This window comes from Bombus impatiens, unplaced genomic scaffold (assembly GCF_000188095.3).
Source record: "Bombus impatiens unplaced genomic scaffold, BIMP_2.2 scf_0135, whole genome shotgun sequence".
Taxonomy (NCBI): Eukaryota; Metazoa; Arthropoda; class Insecta; order Hymenoptera; family Apidae; genus Bombus; species Bombus impatiens.
Window position 1 is genome coordinate 548,729 of NT_176554.1, and position 25,784 is coordinate 574,512.

Below are 25,784 nucleotides of genomic sequence, written 5' to 3' on the forward strand. Positions count from 1 at the left end.
TTGTCGAGCGAATCCTCGCAAATCGGTTCGAATACCTACGGCGTGCAAAGTGTAGAGCACAGCCAGGTCTAGACATCTCAGCCTTGGCTATAGGTTCCTAGTTCCTGGCTCTGCTGCGAGGACAACCCTCGGTCTCCGTCCCCGTCTTGGTATAGGGCGAGAACATTCACATAATTTCTCGCGACTTGATGCCAGACCGTTCTTCACTGGACCAACCGACGAATTGTAGGCACCCCGAGCCACCTCCATCGCTGCCACCACCACTACCACCATCACCATCATCCGCGCCACCGACGGCAACGGCCAAGTCTCCGACGTTATTGCTGATCCCGGAGATTTATAGCAGACCTCCTGCACACATGGTGCTTTAATTATGTGTGCTAGCCGAAATGAATTGGCGAATATTTTATACGACAGGGAACTAACCCCCTTTTTGACCTAGCAGTGCCCCTTTTGCTCGTCGATTTATTACGCGGCTTATTTATTAGAGGCCTATCGTTGAACCACGGACCCAAGATGCATGGATGATATTCTTTGTTGGCAAATGGCTGTTCTCTAGAAAATTTTCAATCGACCATGGAATTCCTCGGCGATCATCATAGGATATCTTTTTCGTGTAGAGCACCGCATTGCAGAATTTTTGGCTGAAAGTACCATCATAATATTTTTCCAATAGAATAGTAAGGGGAAAGGTCTCCTTGTTTTTCTTCTCTTTCTTTTTATCTTTCTTTCTACGCGTGTTACATAAAACTCAACATAATTTTGGCCGGCACTTCAACGTGATTTAGCACGGATACAGGTTTGTGGCATTTCGTCGCATGACTTGTCTGCAGACGAAAAGGATAGCCGTTTCCTCCGCAATCCGGAAATGACTGATAGATACGTGGTATTTATGAGTCACCGAAGATGGAAAATTTATCTTGCAATTCGCCTGGTTCCGTGGTGTACCATTATATCGGTATCACTAAATATGATCGATCACGTGCTTATGGGCATTTTACGTATACGAGCAAGTTTTAATGTATCATTTTATTTAGTATAATACAATTATAGATGTGATTTATTTATATATCAAGCACAACTACAACGAAAAAGAATAATGATAGATCGTAAATTCGATACTTGCTAGATTTCTATTAGATATGAAAACATCGACTTCAATCTCATCGTTCGTTAAATGGGTTTTAAATGAATTGCGAAATACTACATAAAAGCATCGCTAATAATCAGAACGGTAAAATGATACGGTTCAGTGAACGTAAACGTTTCTGTAGTCGCGTTTTTATCGATCACTTGTGCATCTAAATAAGAAGGCGGACCGTATCAAAAAAATTGAATTTAAGCAGAAAGATATCTGTCGTTGGTTCTTCCATACACATTTCTCGGTGCACGCATGAAAATTTCCGTCGTCGAAGACATATTGACAATCCCGTTCTCACGTAGGGACCATCTGGTGTCATCCGTGTATTTCTCGCTCCCGCGACGACACTAATTGGATGATTCAATACCGCGGAAACGTGATCGGAAACGCGATCATACAGGCGCCACGATTCGTTACATGCAATTTTTCTACGTGGATACCCCTCGTCCCGCTACTCCGACAGATAAAAGAGGAAAGAGATAGAAAGATCGATCGGACACGTGCGGTGGCGCGTATCACCGGCGTTCTGCTAATGACGACAAAGTGCGTCCAGGGATCATTCGATTCTTTTTCAACGTAGTTATCGTTACTATGCTCTGATTTCTTTTCGAATATAGAACGCGGCCTCATACGGCGATATATATTAATTAATGGTTATCCTTAATTAATGGCCTGAAAAGCTTTCTTAATTGCCAAAGAATGTCGTGCCAAGCGAAACGTCGCGTGCCAGTCGGAAAAATTGCTAATCGGTCATCGATCGAAGAGCCGGACAGGTGGTGGTCGTGTTGGAAGACCGACGGTCGCCGATCTAAGGATCTTAATCGAGAAAACGTGTCTAGCCATCGTAGCACGAATTACGAGACGATTTCTTGGCGGCTTGCGTTTGCGAACTTTATGTTTACAACGTCCTTCACCTTTCATATTCATATTTCAATTATTCATTCTCCTACTATTTCTATAATTAATTTCCTATAATTAATTCTACGCAAGCGTTGCCTCCCGCCCCGTGGTGACCGGATTGAAATATTTAATCGAGACTCAAGTCCAATATATCGATGATACTCACTTTTAATCGAGTTATACGTTATGACAGATATTTCTTGCAGCCTCGCATATGCAATTGTGCACGATAGGGCCTTTAAGCTCGCCCGACTTTCGCTTATGAACAAGAGATAAGCGGTTGACGATCGGCAACCAATATCGACCCATATGCTGCCACAGATACATAATTCTAGCCAGAAGTCACTGTAGCGATATCAATAATTTTCTGCGAATATCTTTGAAATTATGGCTACAGGAAGAAGTCGTTGAAAATGTTGAATTTTACAACATATTCCAAGATCTTCAAAATCGAACAGAAAGTAGCTCTTTTCCACAGTTTCGCCAAGCTATTATACAAACCGAGCTCGAGGGTCGATTTTGTTAAACCTCCCTTAAAGTTCGCTCTAGCTGACTAGTCGGAAAGGCGAGCGATCCGAAGAGTGCTTCGGTACTGGCGCTCAAATTTTTTCTATAAAATCGTCCGTGATAACGCGAACAACGAGGCAGCGAGCCTAACTGTCCCAGGCAGAGCCAACCTGCCATAACGAGATTAAATCGTGTAAATCGCGTCGCAATAAATTCTAGTTGCAAATACTGAGTATTTAACGTATAAGTTACCTTTTATAGCCAGTAAGGGATAAACGTGACGAAATATTCGAATATCTAGTAACTAAGATCAAGCATTACACGGACAGTGGCAAATTGGCTCGTTCAAAATTTATAGCTTGTTTTACATCTTGATTTCGTTGTTAAAGATTAAACTTGCATGTTAAATTTAGTTGGTGGTATTGTAATATTTGTTTACAAGGACAATTCTACATTTACGTTGCAAGCTATTAATCGCAAACATTTTTCTGTTTCAGGTAAGTTATTTGGCGGACGTGCTATTACACGGCATCGGATAAAAACTAAAAGGTAGTTATTTTCAATATTCTTTAGCCGAAGAAAGGCAAAGAACGAAGCAGATGTCGCGAGGTGGCTTCATGCCAATTTCGGGCGGTGCTTGCAATCAAATTACACGGAAGCACTTTATCTTAATGACCACGTTCGTACACTGCACGGGACCCTATATTTGTAGTAATTTTGCATCAGTGACGACGTGTTTACTTTAACATATCTAATAAAGAACGTGTACTTTGGTTGCAATATCGTATCGCTTAAGCGTGTTTATTAGGATTCCATGCGTTGACACGTCGTTTGTTTTATCGTAACCATTTTCAACGCGACTTTTAATAAATAACATCGGGATTGGCTCCCAAATTGCATTGAAATCACTTGTGGAATTTGAAATTAGAGATGTAAAACGTATTTCCTGCGCGTAATACGACTGTTTGCAAAGCAAAGGAAATTTTTCCGTGTACACGTTGATTTATATCGAACGCGATCGAGAATGCCTAGACATTCTGGAAAAATATGGTTGGCGAACCGAAAGAAAAAGAAAATGATAGAAACAGAGAAAAGAGACAAAGAAAGGACACGTATTACCTAGGCGAATGTGTGCATGTAAGCCATAAACTCCTTTGCTTTATCCGAATGTGGCCGAAGGTACAACACGGTGGTGTTCTGTGATCGTTAATTTCACTCGGGCAGAAATACCGAGGTCGTTTCTGCAAAAACCGTAGGCGATCTGGCTTCCAGTGAGCGTTCCTGAAGCTTTCCGCTAGGGTCGTACGAGGGAGAAAGAGAGGTCTATGAGGGAGAGAAGCCTACGTGCTAGCGGGGAAAAGTAAGAGAAAGGGTAGGCAGGTTTGGGATCCGGACGGCTCTGCTAACTTATTTTACGCTGATCTCGCCTCTCCATTCGATTCGCTAGGTTACCATTGCCGCAGGAAAAGCTTTTTTTCTATCTCTCAGGCACAGACGACGAAACTTTTCGTGCACGCCGACTTTGTTTCAGGAGAAAATGTTACCTTGAAATCCGCAGTTACGCATCGCGTGGAATACGAAGAGCAGCAGGATTTCGCAATTACGCTATACTTCAATGGACGTGGTAGTTTTTAATTCTGAAACGGACGGCGCGAAGTCGTCGTCGCCGATCATGTGGGATTTTTATCGGAAAAACGTGCGCGATTACATAGTCTCGCGTCGAGTAACGAAACGTTAGTTAAATTCCTTGAGTTCGTCTGCCAATTTTATGATTCGTAGTAACGAAAGTTGAGAAAGACAAAACGGCAAAAAAGATAAAAGATAAAAATTTCCACGAGATCGCGCTAATATTTCAAAAGTTCCGTTTCGATTAGCGTTTCCGTTTCCACAAGTCATTAAACGTTTTCCACCGTTGCGTTCTTTGATACGTTCGTGGTACTACCCTGTTTGAATAACAACGCATTCGCACCAGTTTCGTGCTAACTTCGCTAATTGTATACGTAATTTTCTTGTTCCACGAAACGGTACAATTACGACGATTAATTGTTTTAATGTTGCACTGCCGAAATTTCGAATGCTCTTTTTTCAACGACGCGCGTTACGAATACGGCATTTGCTCATAAGTATGCGAAAACTTGGTATTTTTTCGCTCTCTTCGGAAACGAGATCGGAGAACGCGTTTCAACGATAAAACTCTTATAAAAATTCAATCAACACGGAAATTTCTTCCGACCTTTTTGTTCAAAAATTAAAATCCATTTCCTCTTGGTTTTTAGGACAAGTGAATTTGGTTTTTTGAAAGGTAATTTATTCGTTTCGCTGTGCCGGTATCTACTTTAAATATGTTAGTAGACACAAGCGGAGTGTTGAAGGAACCTGTCTACATTCACGAGGTACGGATGCATAGTGTGTTGGGTTCGGAACGATAACGGGAAAGGAATCGTCGTCTCTGGCTCGGGTAACCACCTCGGTGTCGGAATGTTTCTATTTCAAATGGAGAAACAATTTTAATTTACCAACCGTTCTGCACCGTCTCCCGGTTTCTCCTCCTCGCTCCAACTTTTTCTGCTCTCTCTGTTCCATTCGGCGAAGCACTCTCTCTCCCAACCCCTTCACCTCGTCCAATCGTACCGCGGATGAATACCCATTCGTTGTAACGGCTTTGTTTCATTTAACAGACCGGTCGACGGCCGTTCTCCCCTCAAGTCCCACCATTCGTACCGGCAGTTCGTTTAAATCCTGGCTTTATTACTGATTACTGGAAAAATTGATGTCCACCCGCTAATGAACCCAATCTACGCTGGTTTCCCTGCAATGCAATATCATTCCTATTCGAGTCGGCGAAAAAGCAACGATAACTCGCCTTGTACGCGTACAAATCGAATATGTCAACGAGTACGAGCATATCAGATAAAAGAAAGAAGAAATTGAAAGAAGAAAAAAAGATTGAAAGAAAATGAAAATAAAGAAAGAATGCCAAGAGTTTCGAGTGGAAATGATAAAGGAAGAAAATGGAAGGAACGATCACTTTGACTCTGCATTTAGGAGTCGAATGTAGACGTCGTTCATTCTATATTTTCGTTTCAACGCTGGATTCGGAGCAACGTTTTTATACGCCGTTTAATCCACTTGGTATATCGTGTGTTTCTTCTACGACGATGAGAGAACGGGAACAAAAGTAGGGCAAGTGACGCGCAATTATTAGAACGCCGCCGATGTTAATGTCCCGACTGCGCATGGATTTTTGTTCCATGCTACGTTTCTAGGAGAAACTACTTTAGCCGTTAGACAGTATCGTAAACAGGGCTCGTTACTGTCTGAAACGTAAAGCCCGGCGACGGGTTTGCCTCCAAACAACGGGAGTAATGAGAAACTTTTAATTAAAACCTCGGCGAGTCCGAAGCAATCGAGAAGCGGAACAATGAGAAAAGAAATACGTCGTTAATGGAATTCCTTCCTTTTTTTACGAGACCGCCTTTGTCTTCGATACGGCGGTGGCAACTCCTCCGGCTGAGACGAGAGAAACCGGCCGATCGAAAATTTCTTTGTAAGATTAGCCGAACTTATCCGGAAAATGAAGCCGACTATATTATCCAACGAGTTAAGCGTTCGATATTTCGTGCGCTCGAAGTCTTCTTCTTTATCCATATGGAATATCACGCGTTTGCTCTCTCTTGGTGGCGATTAGATAAAGTACGATACATAATAGTATAGCGAATGATCGTAAATTGATTCTCACCTAGTTTACGTCGAATCTTGCTTTCACCTGTTTTAAATGTAGCGAAGAAACGAAGCCTTGTTGACTCACTCGGTTGAACGACAAAGTGTCGCGGATATCGCTTAGCGATAAATTCGACCGATGAAAGAATGCCAGCAACGAACATTTAATTATAAAACTCTCGGCAAACTCGGAAGGCAGAGGAGTGGCAGCCAAACTCGAAATACTCTCCAAGTCCCATCGGATTTGTTGTTCAACACCCGAAACCACAGGCGCAGTTCGAAACCGCATTACACGTTGCCGCATGTACGTTTCGTTGAGTTGCAAGAGGAAAGAGGAGTGCATTGGTGCGATTGATTAGAAGCGGAGACCTGAAAACGTTAATGAAACGTCGAGCGTTGCATCGTGCGCGCCTGTCGTCCATAAGTTAACGTCACTCTAATAAACCTCAGGCCAGGTTTAATACAAAAAGTCGTGCTCGTTTTATTTTCGAACATCGTTTCCTGATTTCTCTGGGGTTATATACAGATCGCGCGATCGAAAATTTTATTTCTAACGATTAACACAGTATTTGCTATATAAAGTAAAATAATAGCTTTAAAAATATGATGTTAACTTATATATTCCCGAGTTGCAAATAATACAAGAATTTAATTAATATATTCAAACTGCGATAGATTAGAAATACAGAGAAAAAATTTTTTTTGAAAAATATCGGAAAAGAAAAATTCTACTGTACTATGAAATAGGATAGAATAGGATAAACGTTTGGTATACGCGTATCTGTTTCGGTGGAGTCAGTTACGGTTACGGTTTAATTTAGCGTTGTAGGTGTAGATCGTAGAACCGCATAGTACTTTCTACACGCGAACATAGAATCAATTCCTGTAGAGCAAAACAGAGAGAAGGGCAGACAGGTTTCGGTTTGACGCAGTTTTCCCTCAACACGTATATATTAGAGAAAGGCACAGACCTCGATCAATCTTCGAGAGATCGAGCGATTCTCTTTCTTTCGTCAAGTCGCACGCACATTCAGCCGACTGAGCGGATACTAAAATTCGCGGTACCGCAGTGGAGATTGCAACGTGTGCCGCATTTGGCTGCATTGTGGAGCCGTCAACCGCAACTGCAACTGCCGAGCAGCAGTCAGCCAGGCCCAGCAGGATGCAGCGGCGGAATGCGTGAACGATCGCTCGGTATCAAAAACCGTGCACCGGGGGACAACCCGAATTTGCACGTACAAACATTTCCCTAATGCATCCTCCTAACTTGCTCTACCATTTCCCTGTCCCGCTCTCGTCGCGTCTCTTTCTTCCGCGCGGTGAAATATACGCGCGTCCACGTAACGCGCGTACGTATGTATCTCGCTGCGTTCAAACAGAGCAACCTAGTCGATCAGAGGTACGCGAGCGCGACGCGTGTCCTCTCGCATCTGAACGAACCGTGCAAACCTACGAGAGGGTGGCACGCGAGCGCCTCCACCATCCAAAATAATCAAGTGTACCTTGTCACCGAGACCAACCGATAATGCGAACGTTTCATTCGATCGAGATGCGAAAAACACGATTCTAACGTTCTCGGTCGCTCGCTCCTCTCCGAAACCGTGAAATTATATTTTCGTAATGGTATCTGGTTGCCGAACGAGAAAGAACGAATTAACAATAACAATGGCCTTTACTTCCTTTTCTCTTCTTCTGCGCGGTGTCCAATTCCAGTTTTGTATTTTTCCCGAACCCGGTGGTAATTCATTGATAACGCAGCCGTATAAATTTTTCCTGCAACCTTCGTGTTCGTTCGTACAAAAAATACGATACCGGGCTCGATTCAATTTTAAAATTCTACCTAGCTCGGTGTATGCCATCGATTGAATTCGTTACGCGTATTCGTCTCGATTTCGAACGAAACTCCCATCGTTTTTTACTTACCTTCTTTCTCTTTTTTTCCTCTGTAGGTAGAACATCCGATACAAGGGCGTGAAAAGGTGTTTCTTGAGGTTGTCGTGAACGTGTCGAGGCGGTGTTCTGTTATTTCGTATAATCTTCGGATTTGCATAACACGTGTAGGAAGTACGAGGGCCAGACAGTTTGGCATGCAAAACCTAATTTCGTGTCTCGAACGTGAATACGTAAGATTAGTCGGGCCGCACGAATCTTACGTGCGGATTTCTTTGAAGCGCACCGTGAGAGAACACATCGTCGATCCACGAGCAAATTCTCGACCTACTAGGAAATGCCGAGCATTTACCGGAGGGCACAAATCAGGGATGTCTAATAAGGTCGTTGCGAGGCGTAAGCCTGAGCGATGCGCTGAAACCCTCCGCGAAAGGTTGGAACATCGTAGAATATAGAGGCCTAGTCTATCAACCACGCTTTACCGTGTAAGTAGAGGGTCGAGTAAGGGTGCAATGTCGCGTACAATTTCTGGAATAAGATAATCGATAGAATTTTTCTGGAAACAACGTTTTTCTACAAATGAACTTTCGTACGTGATATTTGCGATCGTTGAAAATAAATATTTCCGTTCGATATACTTTTATTTATGGATACTCGTAATATTTATTAATTTGAGGTATCAGAAAGACTTACAGAGAATAGAATGAAAAGAGCTTCGTTCGTATATAGACGGTCATTCGGCTAAACCTTCAGAAAACGTGAAACCTTACACAGTACGCTCAACTTTTTCGATAAAATCGAAGAGGTGAACGCAGAGTTAAGAAGGGAACGAGCGAAACGTGACGATCAGCGAGGAAATAAGTGTATAAAGTCGAATGGAGCGCGATTTCTGTGCAGGAAATTCGAAGAAAGACGTCGCCTGAATTTTTTACGAAACGTTCCCAACCTGATAAACTGTAAATACGATTCGTAGAAGTATAAAATCGGTGCAACTCCACCATTGGGATTTTCGCTTTTTTCCCCGTTGATCCCTGGTTGGACCCGTCGCTGGTTCCAGGGCGTTATCGGAAGAAAAGGGTGGCTGTAGAGCATGCCGGAGTCAATCCACTTATTGGAATGCCTCGCGCCTCGTTCTCGCTTCGGTATCACCTACACACGGCATTCGAGCTTACTTCGCTTCGATTTGTACTGTCGTCGAACGCCGTTACTACGATGCCAACTGAAACACCGACTGGCTGACCGTACGTTAAAGTATCGTAGCACGTTAACGCTACGATTCCTACCAGCCAATAACGGTTTACTTTACTGCGTTCACGTTGACGTGAAATAAAGGTGGTTTGCTGGTTGCCTGACTATGCCATTCGCCTGTCCTATCGAGCTAACGTGAAATGCGACAGTTTCGGAAGGTTGAGACTTCGTTTCTTCCACTGTTCCAACAAAACGAGGAATCCGAGGATTTTCTTGCTATCGCGTTTCGATGTAAAGTATAAAGGGGCGTAATTAAGTCTAACCTTCCGAAGAAGAAGATAAAGAATAGACTGCAAACTGCGCGAACTACTAATATATATATATATATATATATACATATAATATACGAAAATAACGATAATAAATCAAGGCGAATAAGACGAATAAATTCTGTGATTACGTTTTTGAAATCTCTTGCGAGAAAATAAACCGATTGAAATGACGTGTCGACGTTAACACAGCTGTAAAGATAATTGACGTATATTGGTCTGGTGGCAGGAGTCTAATCGTTGCAAACTACACACTTAGCCGAGGAAAAGAGGAAATTTACTCTTTTGCCAGGAAGGCAGCTTACAAGGTACTGCAGTGGCTCTCCTAGCCTTTCACTTTGCAAGAATTACGAGCTTAATATAGTCTCTAGCGAGTACAGCGCTGCTCGATTCACGGCGGATTAAAAAATGGACGTGCGAGCACTTGAAGCGAGTCACGGCAAAAAGTAATGAAAGTAATAAGAGGCAATGTTTGGTCGGCCGGAAGAAGAGTCCAGTTCGTAGGTAGCATAATGCCGAGTCAACAGGAGTCAAAGCGGATCGTTGGAATAGATGGTACGTTGACTGAAGAGGTCTATTTCGGGATACATGCACCAATCTCGAAACTCGATCAAGAAAATCGAGTCCCCTTACCCTTGCAACGATGTCGTCGCAGTGTCACGCCGTTTCTACTTTGCTGGCCATTCTATCTTCGTGACCAAAGTAATAACCACTTTTCGCGGTTGAATCTCTCTGGCACAAGCAATTCGCCCACTTTCTCGTTAACCACGCCGACGTTTTTTTACGACAAAATTTTCGATGCTATTTTTTAATTATAGTCAAGTTTTTGGCTCGTATAACATCATTGTCTAAAGAATAATCTTCAGCGATACGTTCAAGTATTTGAGTTCGCAATAGGGAATTTTTGAAATAAAGTAGATCATTGCAATTATATAATTGACTAAGTTATTTACAGCGTTTACTATCATTAGCCTGGAGGTCTTCCTTCAACCTGTCTATCTCCAAATGACAACTCTTCGCACGTCGTATCAAGCAGAGCAACTAAATTATGAAACGTCTATCGTATGACAACTAGAACGAGGATGGGCAAGGGAAACGACCCAGCGAATTAATCGATATTTAACCCAGACAGGATACAAATAGTCGAGACCGTGTTGCCGCAAACAAAACAGTCTATTGTCTCTCCTCCGTTTTCTCTTTTAAATGTCTGACATTTCTTGCGAGTTCAACTGCGTTTTCCAATTTCTCTGACGACCACCACCTACCGCTATCGAGTACTTTAATATTTGTCGCAGAGTATTTGAGCGAGACTTTATAAAGTTTGACCTAGGGCCAACGTATCTAGTTGGTCGAAAGGTAAAGTTGTATGGATGTATTCGCCGCGTTACATTTGTTCCGCATTAATAGATTCAACGATAAGGGGCGTACTAACAGCTACGTAATAAATTACGCGTCCTTTGAACTCTTGCACTTTCAGGCAGTTTTCTTGTGATGTAAAAAAGAATCATAAAGTACCGTGGTAAAGATGTAGAGCAGGGAGCACGGAGAATTACATGTCAGTGGTTTACAAGTGAAGCGAAGCGAGCATAAGACCAACTTGCTTTGCATTATTAACTCTCTCGCGCGTGACGTACGTTACAATGTACGTAGAACTTTGGTAACTAATGTTTCAAAGTAATTTATGTACGTGGCTGAAAGTGTCGTGTTACGAGCTAACGGAATTTTTATTTTACTAAAAAGTAATGGGCATGGACAACGCCTAGTGGCGTGACGTACTGATTACGACACTGGTATGTCTGGTGACAGCTGATTCTACGTGATAGTTGTTGTTACCTACACAGTCTGTAACGTGCTTTTGATTTGATAAATTCAGATGAAAAAATATTACATTTAAATCGAAATAAACATTTTGATAAAAATGTAATACCAAATTCGGTTAATATTTGGCAAACTGAAATGTACCTACCTATTAAACGAAACAATTGAACGAAATCCTAATTGAAACCGAAACGAGGAAAGCAATTGTTCGATGTGTTACATAATATAACGTTGGACTAATTACGTTCGCATTGGAAACGTGTTATACGAGCACGATTTCGATTCACTGGTATCGCAATGTATTCACGGTCGAACACGAATCATAGAAATAAAGCTGCGGTGCAAATGCGCGCGCGACAGCATTCATTGATAATTCGCTGTTACTAATGCAACTTGCAGGCACTGCTTGTGTCCAGGAATAGTAGAACGATATAACCGGATGGCGGTAGGTCGTAGAAATGGCTCGAGGGGCTAGTTGTAGGTAGAAGAAGGGTCGTTTGGTGGACGCAGTCGCTGGACGAAAGGAAGCCAAGCAAAAAAGGGAGAGAAGTAACAAAGCGACGGTTGGTGCATATATTCCCGGTAAAAACTAGCGCGGCAGAAGGCGCGGATGTGGAGGAACCAGTGGGGGATCAAGGGACGATAGTAATCTTCCGACTGATATTTTATGTGCCCTGCGAACAAGACACTCTCTCGCAGCTACCTACATTTACGAGTCCACCCCTGTTGCCCTCTTTCTCGCTGCTCATTCTTCTTTCCGTCTTCCTTTGAATCACCGTCCCTCATGACCGTTTCTTTTTATAATGCGATTTTCAGCGACAAATTGTTCTGGCTTGACCTAATTAAAAAGTCACACGTCACAACCAAAAAGCATTTCATTTATTCGTATAGCGCGCTCTGCGTACGTTTTTTTTATTAAACACGGAATCAACGTACTAACGAGGACCAAATATTTTTGACAAGAACGTTTTCTACGATGGATGGCTCAAAAATGACAACGGTACCTAATCTTTAAAACTTTAAAAATATACCAGTATCGAACTGGGAAAGTTTATGGCAATTTGTTACAAATTGTTTGTTCGACGGATATTGCTATGTGATGTTTTCCGGCGCATCCGAATACTTACGAAAAGCAAGGACACGCGAGAGGCATGGACTAGAAATACTGGAAATAGTACCAGTAAACGAGTACGATGGAAGCTAGAACGGCAGTCTAATTAATAAATCTGTCAGAAACCGAATCGTAACGATAAATCGATAACTTTAATGCGGTGGCAATTACCGGAGGTTTCTACAAACATTACCGGGTTCACCGGGCCCAGTATACGTGCCGTTACTTGTAACGACACTCATAGACCGTAGAGAAACCGAAAGGATATATCGCAGAATTCGATAATTGTCGGGAAACGCGTGGCTTGGGCGCTCGCGTGCGGGTCGAACAGCGAACTTCACGGCTAATGAATTTACGACGAGGAGCACTCTCGTGGACCACGGAGGGAATCAATAATGCGGTTAAATATTTCATGGATTTCGTGGAATGTGGCTGTGGTGTACGGTCACGTCGCACCCATCTGTCGCGATCGGGCCAACTTCAATCGTTAATGGGAACAAACGGGCACGCCGGCTGTGAACAGTGTGGATGACGTAACGTGTTTATGCGAGGCCACGCTGACGGCGCGACGTACAGGCGGCCAGAACACGGGAAATTTACAAATTCCCCTTGAAAATCTGGCACTTCGATTCGCGAGCCGTGTCAAATCGAGCCTGATGTATGCGCAGATGCTGCCGCTGTACCTGCAGCGCGCGCCTACGCGCCCACCGATTACCAATCGTTTCCCGAACCCCCGGACGGTATCCATCATACGGATTTAGGATTTTATAGATATTTCGCATCGTCCCTGTCTCGATTCTACTTCATTGACGCGCGTTGCGAGTATGCTCTGCGTTCGCCAACTATTACGCCATCATGAGATACGATGGGTGTACATATTCGCCACGTTTTACCTTTTCACTCGGCAAGATATTTCTATCATTCTCCAATTCACGAACAGCGACATCTGTTTTATATTGTTCGATTAGCGCGTCGATCCAACAATTTTAAGTCATTATCGAGAACGATTAAAGTTACACTAGTTTCACTCGTTATTTTTCAGAGTAATATCTGAGTATGCATTTTCAGTTTCATGTATTGTCAGAGAAACTGCCAGTTTTCAAGAATCAATATAGAATTCACAGTTTCTTTCCGTTCCTCGATAACGATTGGCGTATTATAAAACTGTGCGTAGTCCTGAATTCTACGGCTACGATCGTTAACAAAACGTTCGCTACTGCATCATGAATTATTATTTTATGTATAGTTAGAGACATTCGCCATTATGGATACAGTTATGGATACCTTTCTGACAATTCATTTTTTATCCACTCGTGTTCTAAAATTCTTCTGAAAGTATTCGAATAGTTTCTAAAATTACAACAAATTGACATATCACGCGACGTGTCGGCTCTGCGGACGATATTCTGCGTTTCATTTGCGATGTCACTGCGCTGTGACATTTGAACGTTTTGATAATTATCGGTTGTCTTGGAATAGCGGCCATAAGGTCGAAGAAGGCGCAATAGCAGTACCGTTCGATTCATCGAGAAGCGTCAAGAGTAACGGAAGTGTTTAACGGTTGCGGCTAGTTGAATATTCATGCTTCACCTTTCTACCCTCACGTTGCTCAACCTTTGCCGATAACATCGTGGCTTTTACGCCACCGGCTGTCTTACTTTTTTGTCGCTAAAAGCACTTAACCTGTGCATCGACGGCAATCGCGCCTTTCCGTCTTCTTTCCCTGTCGGATGAACCGGCGCGCCACAGCAGGCTCGACCTCGCCGGCGTTAAACTGTTAAATATGCATGTGTAACTTCCAAATGACTTTTCTTTCAAATTGAACATTGGATTATCTTGGACGCTTTTAGCTCGACTCGACGTAACATTTACCGCCAAATATTTATTTTTCACAGAATATCCTTTAAATTCGCCAAATTTTCTCTGTGGAAAATTCGTTTTATCGTGTAGTGTCTTTTAGATTTTCCTATATTCGTTTTAGTGTAAATGTACAACACGTATCTACGTTTGGGAGTATGACTAAAATGTAACTTTGCCACGTTCATTTCGACAATGGGACGAAAATCGGGGCTTAAAAATTGTGACAGTGTTATCATTTATCGTTTATCTGACCATTCTGTTCGCAGGGGGGTGTCACGATACGTTGAAATACCATAATAAAGTTACGTAGGGAGAGGAAGAGAGCAAGGTCGAAACGCGAGGGAACTTTTGGCTGTCACGATATACGGTTTTTCTTTGGATCGGACGGTCGGCAAACCGCAGTCCGTAATTTGGCAGCGGGGACTTGAAATATTAGAGAAATGTGGCCGAAAGGTCAGCCGCAATTATTTAGAAGCTTTATCGTAGGCTTTCTTCTTTTTCCACTCGAGACGAGAAAAAGAAAGGAACCCAGTGACTGAAACATGGGCTAGATAGGCGGACTCGTCGCGTGCCGACGTACACTGCAGGCTCGCCCCTGCTTGTCTACTCGCTATCCTCACGAAACTCCAAAGATTAACGACGAGAGGTGGCGCAAGACATAACCTATCCGCGCGTAAAAAGCTAATAAAACCTTTTTGCATTTGCCGGCAATATAAATTTACCGGTTCCGCTGTTCTCCGCGCTTGTGATAATGCTCACCCTTGTTGCTTCGAGGCACGCACGCTTGTATCACTCGGTAAAGGGATTTCGATAATTCGACAAAAATATTTCTACCTCGTTCTTATAAAATAGCTTCTCATTCGATCTGGATATCGTTCTTTGTTTCGTATAGTTATGTCGATATTATTACATGTACATTAATAAGTAAGCTACATAATATATTATAATAAAGTATATATATTTCGTTAAAATAAGAAATAAGAATGAAAGACTATTTATTATTTTTGTTACGATGTAAACATTTGTAACAGTTCCAGGTTATTTCAATAAGTTACATAGATTAAGTTACATAGATTCGATTCCCGCGGATTTTGGAACGTAACTTAGTTCCTCAAAATTAGTCGCCACGGTGTGCTCTGGAAACAGAAATGATTAACAATCAATACGTGCGAAGCGTTTTAGCCTGTATCTTGTACGTGAAAATTCATGCTGATGCGAGTATTTAGCATTAACTACGGAATGTCGTAACGCTTATCACCTACGAAGGTAAAAACTTTATTAGGTTCATAACGATGAATTCGCGTTACGTACAAGTGGAATAGTGTTAAGTTCAACCACTATCGAGTGGCGTTCCATGACACTGAAGCAACGATAATTGCAACGGCGTGACGGCGCCGTTTCGTTTTATTGCCAGGCTCAGTAACGGTTTATTGAGGATTTACGCGGGGCAATATATCTCTTCGCTGATCCCTCCGTTCGTGTTTCTTTGGCCCCGCAGGTTTTTCGGCCGAGAGACATTTATTAAGGGTTATCGCGGCGTCACCGTAAAACGAGGACGAGTATTGACAATCGGACGAAGTTCAGAAGTAATCTCCAATAATCCCTTCTATCCTTCCTTCCTCAGTCATTCCTTGTCCCTCGAATTTGTGCACTAAAATCGTTTCGTATTTACGCTCGAAGACGTTTCGATTAAAAGTCGCTGACTTGTAAGGAGGGAGTTGTTATATTTATTCGAAATTAGGCTAAATTGTAACTCAAACGAACACCATTTTATTCTACTATGCACTACCCTTAATTAATGGACATACTTCCAACATGCTCAGTCGCGTATAATATAAATAGACATATTGTATAAGTATGCGCATACGTCGCATATATATTGTGTAGTAGCTCCTACCTAGGAGCGGTAGAAAATTTAATTTAATTTAATTACAGCAAATGATAGTGAATGTTGAAATTTCGGTATATGATATGCTTTAATTGCGGTGTTCGATAATTGGCTTTGTTTTATATGTAATTTGATTTGGTGGAAATTAACCTCTAGTTACGAAAAGTATAATTAAAATTGATATAAATATCACGACGTATAGGATATCGACGTCCGATATTCAACAACGTACCAATCTTTTGTAATACATAACGGTGATATTTAAACGCAACTTTGACGTAAATATTCTTTATCGTATTCTCCTTTGTAGCGATTAAGATTTAACCCTGCTAATTATTTCAATGTAAAAACTTCATGGTTGAGATCGAGAGCTTACCAGGCCGTGAATTTACATTTTATGCTCGGCAACGTTACAAAGAACCGTGAGCTGTCATAGAATTAAAAGCGTATCTACTTACAAAGGCATTCGAAAGCCGCCACGTTTTACGAGATACTGCACCATTTTTACGCAAGTAACTGTATCTACTTAATACGAGCGTAACATCCTTACTGCCTTCTAATTATAACAGCGTAATGTTGCGAGCATTTCGGAAGGTACATGATACATTATTTTCTTAATTTGCTACCAAACATATTATTAACCATTGAAGTACAGTTGATCCTCGAACAACACGTGGATTAGAGATACAAATAGTCCGCATAACGGAAAACCCGCGTATAATTTTCGACTTTCTAAAAACTTAAATATACATGTACATATATGTATGTAATAACCACGCACGACTGATCTCACGACAATGACAGTAATATGAGTATAATTGCCTGATCGGCTTTTAGCAACGACGATTCGCGTTTTTCTTTTACAGACTTGATTCGTTAGCCGCCTAGTTTGTTGCAAAGTCTCGGTTTACTGCACGGACTACGTACATAGTATATACCTTTCCGCGAAAGCTCCTACAATATTGACCGAGAAAAATATCCGCGTTGTTCAAACTCGCGTTGTTTGAACAACTTCATATACACAGTAGTTCGCTTAAAACGAATCACATTTCAACATTAGCCTGCATATTTAGCTTGTATAGATCGTTGATAAAACAAGCGCGTGACAAGTTTCACAAAAATTCGAAGCATCGGTGTCGCATTTGCACGCACGCGAGCAATCGCGTTAGATACAAACACAGGACTGGCTTTCTCTTGGCATTTGCGCGTCTATGGCACCCTGGCAGTCCTTATAGAGGCGCATGTACGTAACCCTATACACGTAACCCGCAGTCGCTTGAAATATTGCTCGTCCCTCCGTGGAAGATGTACGATGCGTTATTGTTGAAAGCATCGAAGCGAAAATTTCAGTGTCTGGATATATCCAGCGTTCTCCGCTCGATTCGCTCCTATAGATACACTCTCATCCCTGTTCCACCCTGAGTTCCACGACATCCTCAGGCCCCATCGAGACCGGAAGGTGGGTATAAATGTAAATAGGATGTCTGCACGTCCGCGAAAGACGGCTTTGCAATGGTGTATCAAAGGGTCCCTGTTTCACTCTAGTTCGCTCGCAATCTCTACTTTCGAGAATTCTTCTTTCTCTCGTCACGAACGCATTTTCTTCGACTGTATTCCTTCCTTCTTTTTCTTGTCAGCTGTCAGGCGCAGGCCAAACCTCATTGTTACTCGATAAGATGCCGCGTACACGTGAAACAGCCGCGAAATACCTTCTCATTCTATGAGACGATCGTAAAAACAGCGGTAACACTGCATCGCGAAAGACAATGATATCAGATCTAGGCTAATTATCTGTTTGATTTTTCAATCGGTTCGAACAATTTATATAATTTCTGCTCTTCTAACGGCTATAATTAATCTACAATTTAGCTCTATTTACGTATTATTGCTCTTTCAAATTATTTTAGTTAAAAAATGTAATATTCAACGGTATAGATATCTGAGAATTTAGCGTGTAGCGTAAAAAGGAGTGTCAGACGATTTTCCGGTCGTGCAACGGAAAATACTGCGGAGCACGTAATTTCCAGTCTGCTGTGTATAATTACGTGCATTCGCCGATGCTTCCGGTCTTCTTACAGTCCGTTCGTTATCGCTCACGTTCCGACGATGCGGCTGCGTTACGTTTTAAACTGCATTTCGATGCGCTGTCAAGGAAATGGCAGCGGCGGCAGTCGAGATGATGGATTTAGCTAGATCCCGCCCATTCGCCGTACTTATTTTTCCAGTGGCCGTATCCTATAACGACTAAATCCATTTTGGTATTAGATTTCTTCGTATCTCCGTGTGCCTTTCATCGTGCCATTGATGGATTAAAGAAGGAGACAGGGATTAAAGGAGGAAGGGGAAGAAGGAAGAAGGTCCAACTGTGGATAAGACGAAAACTGTTTGGATCACAGCCACATCGCGAGAGGATTCACGATCTAGAGGCTCGATACTCTGTAGAATTTATGGTTTCGACCATGTCATTTGACCGTATGAGAGATGTATTACTACATGAGTGTACTTTCGTTGATTCAACTATGATTTGTTGTTTTCATGAGATTTCATCGTCATCGACATTTCATTTTATTCGACATAACGATAATAACGATAAACACGTGGATGAGATTTATTATGCGATTCAAAGCAAGATCACAGATCTATTAAAAACCCAACTTCGGCCAGAGAAATTTGAGAGGTCCGAAAATCTAAATAGTAGCCTGTGTAAGAAGTTGCGGAATATACGTCGACAGTACACGAATGTGATGTCGTAACACATTGTGGACGATTAAATTCGCATCTTATCTCGATTTAAGTCTATGCCACGAGTAGAGAAACGAAATAAAAGAAGAGAAAAAGGAGTGGCCGAATTTCAAGACTCGACGCGAAGTTATTTCGGTGCCGAGCCGAACGGAAGTGAAAATTGTGATGAGTGTAGTGTGAAATATTTACACGCAAAGGACAATCCATCATCACTGCCTTCACCCTCGAAACATTCGCTATTGCCAGCAGACGCCGTTGCTGCCATCTTCGCCGTTTTCTAGTCCGTGCCTCTACAAATCCGGTCTACTTCACGCCTCCGCAACCTTCATACCTCGCGAGACAGACTAAAGTGCTTTTTGTTTCTTGGTCCACCTCTTTTCTTCTTTTACGATATATGTAACATGTTTCTACCATTAATTTCATTCGCTTTCTACGTTCATCGCGATAAACGATATCGATTGGAAGTTAATGGCTTTCTTCGCGATTCAAAATTTTCCTGTAACATGTGTCTGATGTGACTGCATAAAAAGAAATTCGACAAATGACAAATTCAAAGACTTTGCAAATCATTACCAAGTAAAGATATGCTAGAACTCGTGGAATATAAGAAAATGTGTGTAACGAAAGGACAAAGTGGTAGATATAATTATTGTACATAATTGCTTCGACATGATCTGTTTGTGTTTGTTATGTATCGTAGCAGTGTATAATTATATTACATAATTACGATTACAGGAGTAACACTGCGATAGAATAATTTGGATTTATATGTAAATTGAATTTAATGGCCAACATGCTGCAGATAACTTCGCACCAGCAACGAGCAGAGTTCCACCTCTAGCTATGATTAACGGCTCTCCGTGGTAGCAATTTGACATTAGTATTCGTGATGAAGGATCGAATTTGCGTTTACTATAGTTTCACTCGATATTACGGATCAACCGTTCTATCTATTTCTGAATGACGCGTATTCATATTTGCAGCATAAAGATCGTTGGTATTTGTTTATTTAAAGATAGGACGCGCAATAGCTATTAGTTTATTCTTCGGATAAATCTGTCACACCGTTCTGAGCTGAACGACCTTTACCGCACTTTCTTGCATGGACTGGCTAAAAAAAGAAAAAAAGTATCTTAAACCTATCGATTAAACCTATCGATTATATCTAGAACTATCTTCTAGTTACTATTTATCGTAACTATCGCATCTGCATATAGACGGCGAGCGCGAACTCACGTTGTCATTTTCAACAAAGATAGTATTCGGATAGAATATCGGTTTGTTTCAAACGTAAAATACGTCTTGTTAAGAAATACTGATTTCCTTGAATGTACAATATAGACTATATTCTTACTTCTGCGAAGAAAAGAACGGGAATTGCAAAGAAAGGAATGGAAAGCTAACTTGACGATACATACTTGAGAGCAAGAATGTCAAAATAACGAGCAGGGTAAAGCAATTGAATATTAAAACGACCACATCCGAGTACATAGAATTAGAGAAATTCGAGCATTACCACCAATCGTTACAGGTATTGACATTAAGAAAAAGATACAAGTAATATTCGTGTTTAAGCGGTCAGCTAGATATATTGTCCATGCAAGCAGGATTCAACCGTTATTCCGTGGTACATAAGGTTCCAGTGCAAACAGACAGACCAGTAGAAGCAGAGGGTAGGCAAGCCTGGTTAATTACTCACCCCCATCCAGTCAGGCAGGCAGGCTTCGGTGTGTTCCATTCCCTGTTACCCCCAAGCCTTTCCTATTCGAGCCCTGATGGATCACCCAGCCAGTCCACCACCCACAGAATGGCCAACAATAGGTTTTTGTTTCTTTTTATTGGAAGTAGGCGGGTAGGAAGCCGGCCAGAACAAAGTATTTGTCGCTATATAGCTGCTGGTCTCCCTCCCACACAGTGACCCTCACCATTCGATTCGTCCCCTTGTTCTCTGATTGTCAAGTTCTTTAACCTGTTCGGTCGAAATAGCGGTACACAAAGAAAGAAAGCTACGAACGTACGAGAAGATAGTAGGCGATAATGCCTTTCGCTGTACAAATCCATAACGCGTTGATGCAAAACCGTTGTACGGATTTATTGAAATTCCTTGGAGTTTGCCGCTGTGCCAGATCTGTGATACGGCGAAGAAAAATATTGGATAACCGTGCGATTGGTATAATAGGTATAACGATTGGTTAATAATTGTTGCGCTGGAATTAGAGTCGAACGAATTCAAATTATTCGAAGAAGCTAGCAACCGTATTATCCCCTAATGAAGAAAGAGGATGGATACGAGGAACTTTCGGAAATTGTTCCCACGGGAAATCAATATGGTAATGCGGTGCCTTAAGTAATGAGAATCTTCGTAAGAAAGGGTACTTAAGAGGGATGGAACTATACATTCGGAAGGGATAAATGAACGACACGGATCTAAGGTGGACACCATCCAGACACGATTAATCTTAGACACGAAGGGCTTAGTAAACGTCTAGTGGTCGTAACGCGGCAGCACGAACTCAACCTTGTGGTCACCGGTAATTTAATCGTAATTTTTCCCCATAAATTTGCAGGTAATTGATGCATCATGAAAATTACACGATAAACTTTCCCTATTAGGGACTGCGATAACGGATTCTTGGTCGATCGAACGACGTATTCAAACGTATTCTAAAATCCAGTCTGTTCTCGAGTTGGAAATAAACGCTTAACTTCGATGGATAATTCAGCACGTTTAAGAAACTTAAAGTGGCAATAAGTACGAAGGAACGCAAATTTCAGCCGAACCAGGAGTCATTCTCATGCAACGCTCGTCTCTCCGGAACCCTCGTAAGTCGATCCCAAGTTACGACACCGTGGCACCAGTCGAAACGATTCAGCCGGTTGACTCAGCTGCAAACTTATCGTCCGAGTCCTAATTGAATTTGTCCTCTTGGACCATGTCGCCGTGTTGCGGTAATGTTGGCAGTTCTAGGCGGTAGTCTCTAAGGTATGCCAAGGGCTTCGCTTATTATAATGGGTGTGAAATTTGCATAATGGATACATATGCACGCTCGGAGAGCACTCCTCGACCTTAGTTCTCTTCTCTCTTGGCTTTTCCTTCTCCTCTCCTTTCTCCGCATTCTGGTCCAGAGAGTTCGGGAGAGAGTTCGAGAGAGTTCGGGAGAGAGAGAGAGAGAGAGAGAGAGAGAAAGAGAGACAAGTTATACAGCGACTCCACGGAGTGCTTTAGTTGTTACTTGTTACGTGTACGTGTCCTATGCAAAGTTATGTCCCATTGTACGAGCCCGCTAAGATCCAGGCTCCAACTAGTAGTAGAGCTGTAACTCTTGCAAAAGAGTACTGATTAACTTGCTAAAGTCACGAATGAATCCAACCCCCTATTGCGAAAGGCGGCCACCATTACGTACGTTTTGCTTGGTGTTCTTTTCAAACCGGTACGACTCGTCCACGATAGGGATGGACGGCTACACCCGTGTTCTTTGTTGCGAGCTTTTTGCATCGCTTTGCATGTTTCGAGATGCAAAGTTTCAACTCGGTGTCGTATTTATGGCACTCTATATCTCGCAGGAAGGTTATCCTATCAATCTGCACACACGCCACTACTAGATATTGCTACTTTGTCAACGTCAGTGTTGTATCGTTAACTTTCCGTTTTTTGTTTCGAGGTACGCTCACAATTCGTAACCGTGAACGATAGACGACGCGCATAGTGCATTTCCATCTAAATTGTTTCACATATAAATATAACTTGACGCGTAGGAACATTTACGATCGAACATCCGCCATAATTTTTCCAGCGTCGCAGTTGATCATTCTTCTCAAACGACTTTTACCTGAACTTGGAGAGAGTTCGTGGTCCGGGCGACACTCCTTACACCCGTTGTCGCGACTTGTCGCGTGTTGAAATTTCGAAAGGAAATACTAAACCGAATCGTATCAAGTTGACCCATTTAAACGCGCGTCAGCAGGCACGACAGTTTCATCTCGAGACGACGTTATCGACCCTCGACGACACCCTTCACGGCAAGAGAGAAGGTACCCTTGCATGTATCACCGCGACTCAGACAAAGCTCTGCAATTAACTCTCCGAGCCCCATGCGCCCGCGGCGGTTAAGACGAACTATCGGAGGAGGAGCTGCCAGAGGAATGGCTCTTGTATCAAGTCGCACGTTCCCTGTGAGTAATCGCTGTTATTCCTAGACGATTCCCTCCCTTTTGGTACTACGTGACACACCCGGAGGGTCTCTCGCGGAATTAGTACTAATTCGTTTTTCCCGGTGTCAAGAATATCACTGTACAAACGAACCACGACCTATCGCTTGCAAATATTTTTCATCGGAGATACGATGAAACGATTTTCCGAATTTAAAACACGCTGTTCTTTGAAATGGAATGGAATCGTCGCCTTATTCGACAGTTTGATCGACGTCTATAAATTCGGGAACTTTCGTACCTATTCGATATAAATACGGTATATTACGAAAATGGAAAGTTTCGAGATATCAAGGCACTTCGCTAAAAATGTATCGATGCGTGTTGAGCTAAGATTATAATACCGAAAAAAGAATTCTATACGGCTAGAAAGAAGTTCCAAGCAAGAATCTATCAAGCATTTGCCGTTTCAGTTCTACGTACGACTGATAATAAGCGCGTAAATGAGACGCGCGTTGCCTCGTTCGATCAAGATACGCGGGAACGCAGCGTGAATTCTTCACGGTCTCCTTCTTGCGTATTACTTACTTACAATAGATGACGATAGCGTAACGTATTCTAACTGGTCCCAGCTTCTCTCGAACGACTCCTTTTCACACGCGTTCAGGAGAAACGCGCGGAGGATGCCGTTGAAGCTCTGTGGCGTAGGCAGATAGTGAGCTACAACGCGGAGAAGGAAGGAACGATACGAGAAGAGGAAAGGCATGGAATTATAGAGACAGAACGCGAGAAAGTGACGGAGAACGAGACGCGGAGATGTGTAGGGGGCCGCGTTGGTGAAGCTCGCTTCTCCGGCGTTGGTGCTTTCTGACGCAACATAATGTGACGACCATTGTGCTGAAGTTAGCGGCGGTGGGTTATTCAGCGGCGGCATTTCCATGCAAAGCTTCCCGGATGAAGCCCAGACAGAGAAGAGTAGCCGCGGGTGCCGCAGACCTCTCTGTATCCTGATCGCCCCCTAACTGCACTTCGCCGTTGGCCCTTCCTACCGTCGTTTCTGCGCTCGAGCCTCTCCATCTCTACCTTCTTCCGCTTCTCTCCTTCTCCCTTTCTCTCCTTTCCTATGTCCGACTTCACCTCTCTTCGTAGTCCTCTTTGCTCGTATCCTCCACCCCCGACTTCGACGATCTACATTCTACCTCATTGTGCAGCCGGCTTATCCATGCCCACCCGTGCGATTCTCACATCCTGATAACGAACGGTCGTGAAGCGGTTCCCCTCCTACACCTCAGCCTTATATTCCTCCCTTTGAACTCTTCCTCTTGCCGGATTGAAAAGAACTCGGGTTAGCGGGGAACTAGGTATTGCCCCGTCGGCGTCACCGAGAAGAAAGCTTTCGTTCGAGTTCCTTTGCATGAGATAGCGTATACGGATACGCGCGTGTACAATTCTCACCACGCTCAACCGTGTGTTACGTTATGAAATCTCCATGAAAATCGAGATCGTGTTATCGTTTTCCTTTCTCTATTCTTTTCTTTTTTTTCCTGTACGTATTGTCGATACTCTGCTACTACTTACTACTTTACGTTTACTTACTACTCTTGTTTTTCGCTTCGTATCATTTACTTTAAAACTTAGGCTCGCGTATCGTAAACGAATCCACGAGGCGACTTTAATATTCAAATAGTTTCGATCGAACGAAAAATTGCAAATTTCTAGCATACATATTTTATTCATACGCAAGCTTCGGGCTGCTTGTACACGTATGGAAGTACTATGAAGTATTTGGAGAATTTATACGCATCGGTTCGGCCGAAAAAAATACGATCTATAACGCGCCGATGAAAATACAACGATGAGGAATATATTTTGCGGTGTGAAAAGGTGATTTAATGAAACGCGTAGAAATGTTAACAACTTGACTACCAGCTTGTAATTGAACCGAAAGCATGGGTATAATGCCCATTGCTGTAGCTTTATTTCTTACTCAATGGTCGATGTAGACAGCAATTCCCCGTGAAATACGTCCCACTTTCCTACAGTCAAGACCGTTAATGCAAACCACCAAACCGCTGAGGCTTTCCTTTCGTACAGCTTAATCACTTAAGTTCTTGTCTTTATCAGTGTTGTTCCGACCAACTCTCGCAAATGACGAAAAAGCTTAATTTTCAGACTTGGCGGAACTACACGGCCAAGTAGAACACACGAGAAAGAGAAAAGTCCGACGGTCTTGAGTTTTTACGAATAAAATAAAGTCGAAAGAAGTCAGAGGGGAAATGAAACACGATATAAATTTTCATTTGGTAAACTAATTACAAAGAGACGAAGATATTACCCTTTGGAGTTGGAACGTTCGTTCCGACTGAAAACAAGTAAAAGCTTTGGTACGAGGTTCGAACCGAGGAATACCATACCCGTGCAAGCCCAGGTTCGACGGAAATGGTCAAGGAATTTTGTTTCCGGTCCCAACGCGAACAAACGGTACGGCCGATAAATAATAAAAGCCCGGAGACTTCGAGAACGATTTTTCACATATCTTCG

The 25,784-nt window shown here is 42.5% G+C and overlaps 1 protein-coding gene and 1 long non-coding RNA gene across 7 annotated transcripts in view; both read left to right on the plus strand.

The window, feature by feature from the left end:
- The window catches only part of LOC105680330, a 26,542-nt gene extending 26,016 nt beyond the window's left edge, over window positions 1-526 (plus strand). Inside the window, exon 5 of the long non-coding RNA XR_001102035.2 lies at window positions 517-526. This is a non-coding gene — a long non-coding RNA (uncharacterized LOC105680330). The remainder of the gene's footprint in view (window positions 1-516) is intronic.
- LOC100747554 (CUGBP Elav-like family member 4) overlaps window positions 1-25,784 on the plus strand; it is a 548,998-nt gene that overhangs the window by 195,159 nt on the left and 328,055 nt on the right. The gene's annotated exons all lie outside the window — the stretch shown is intronic.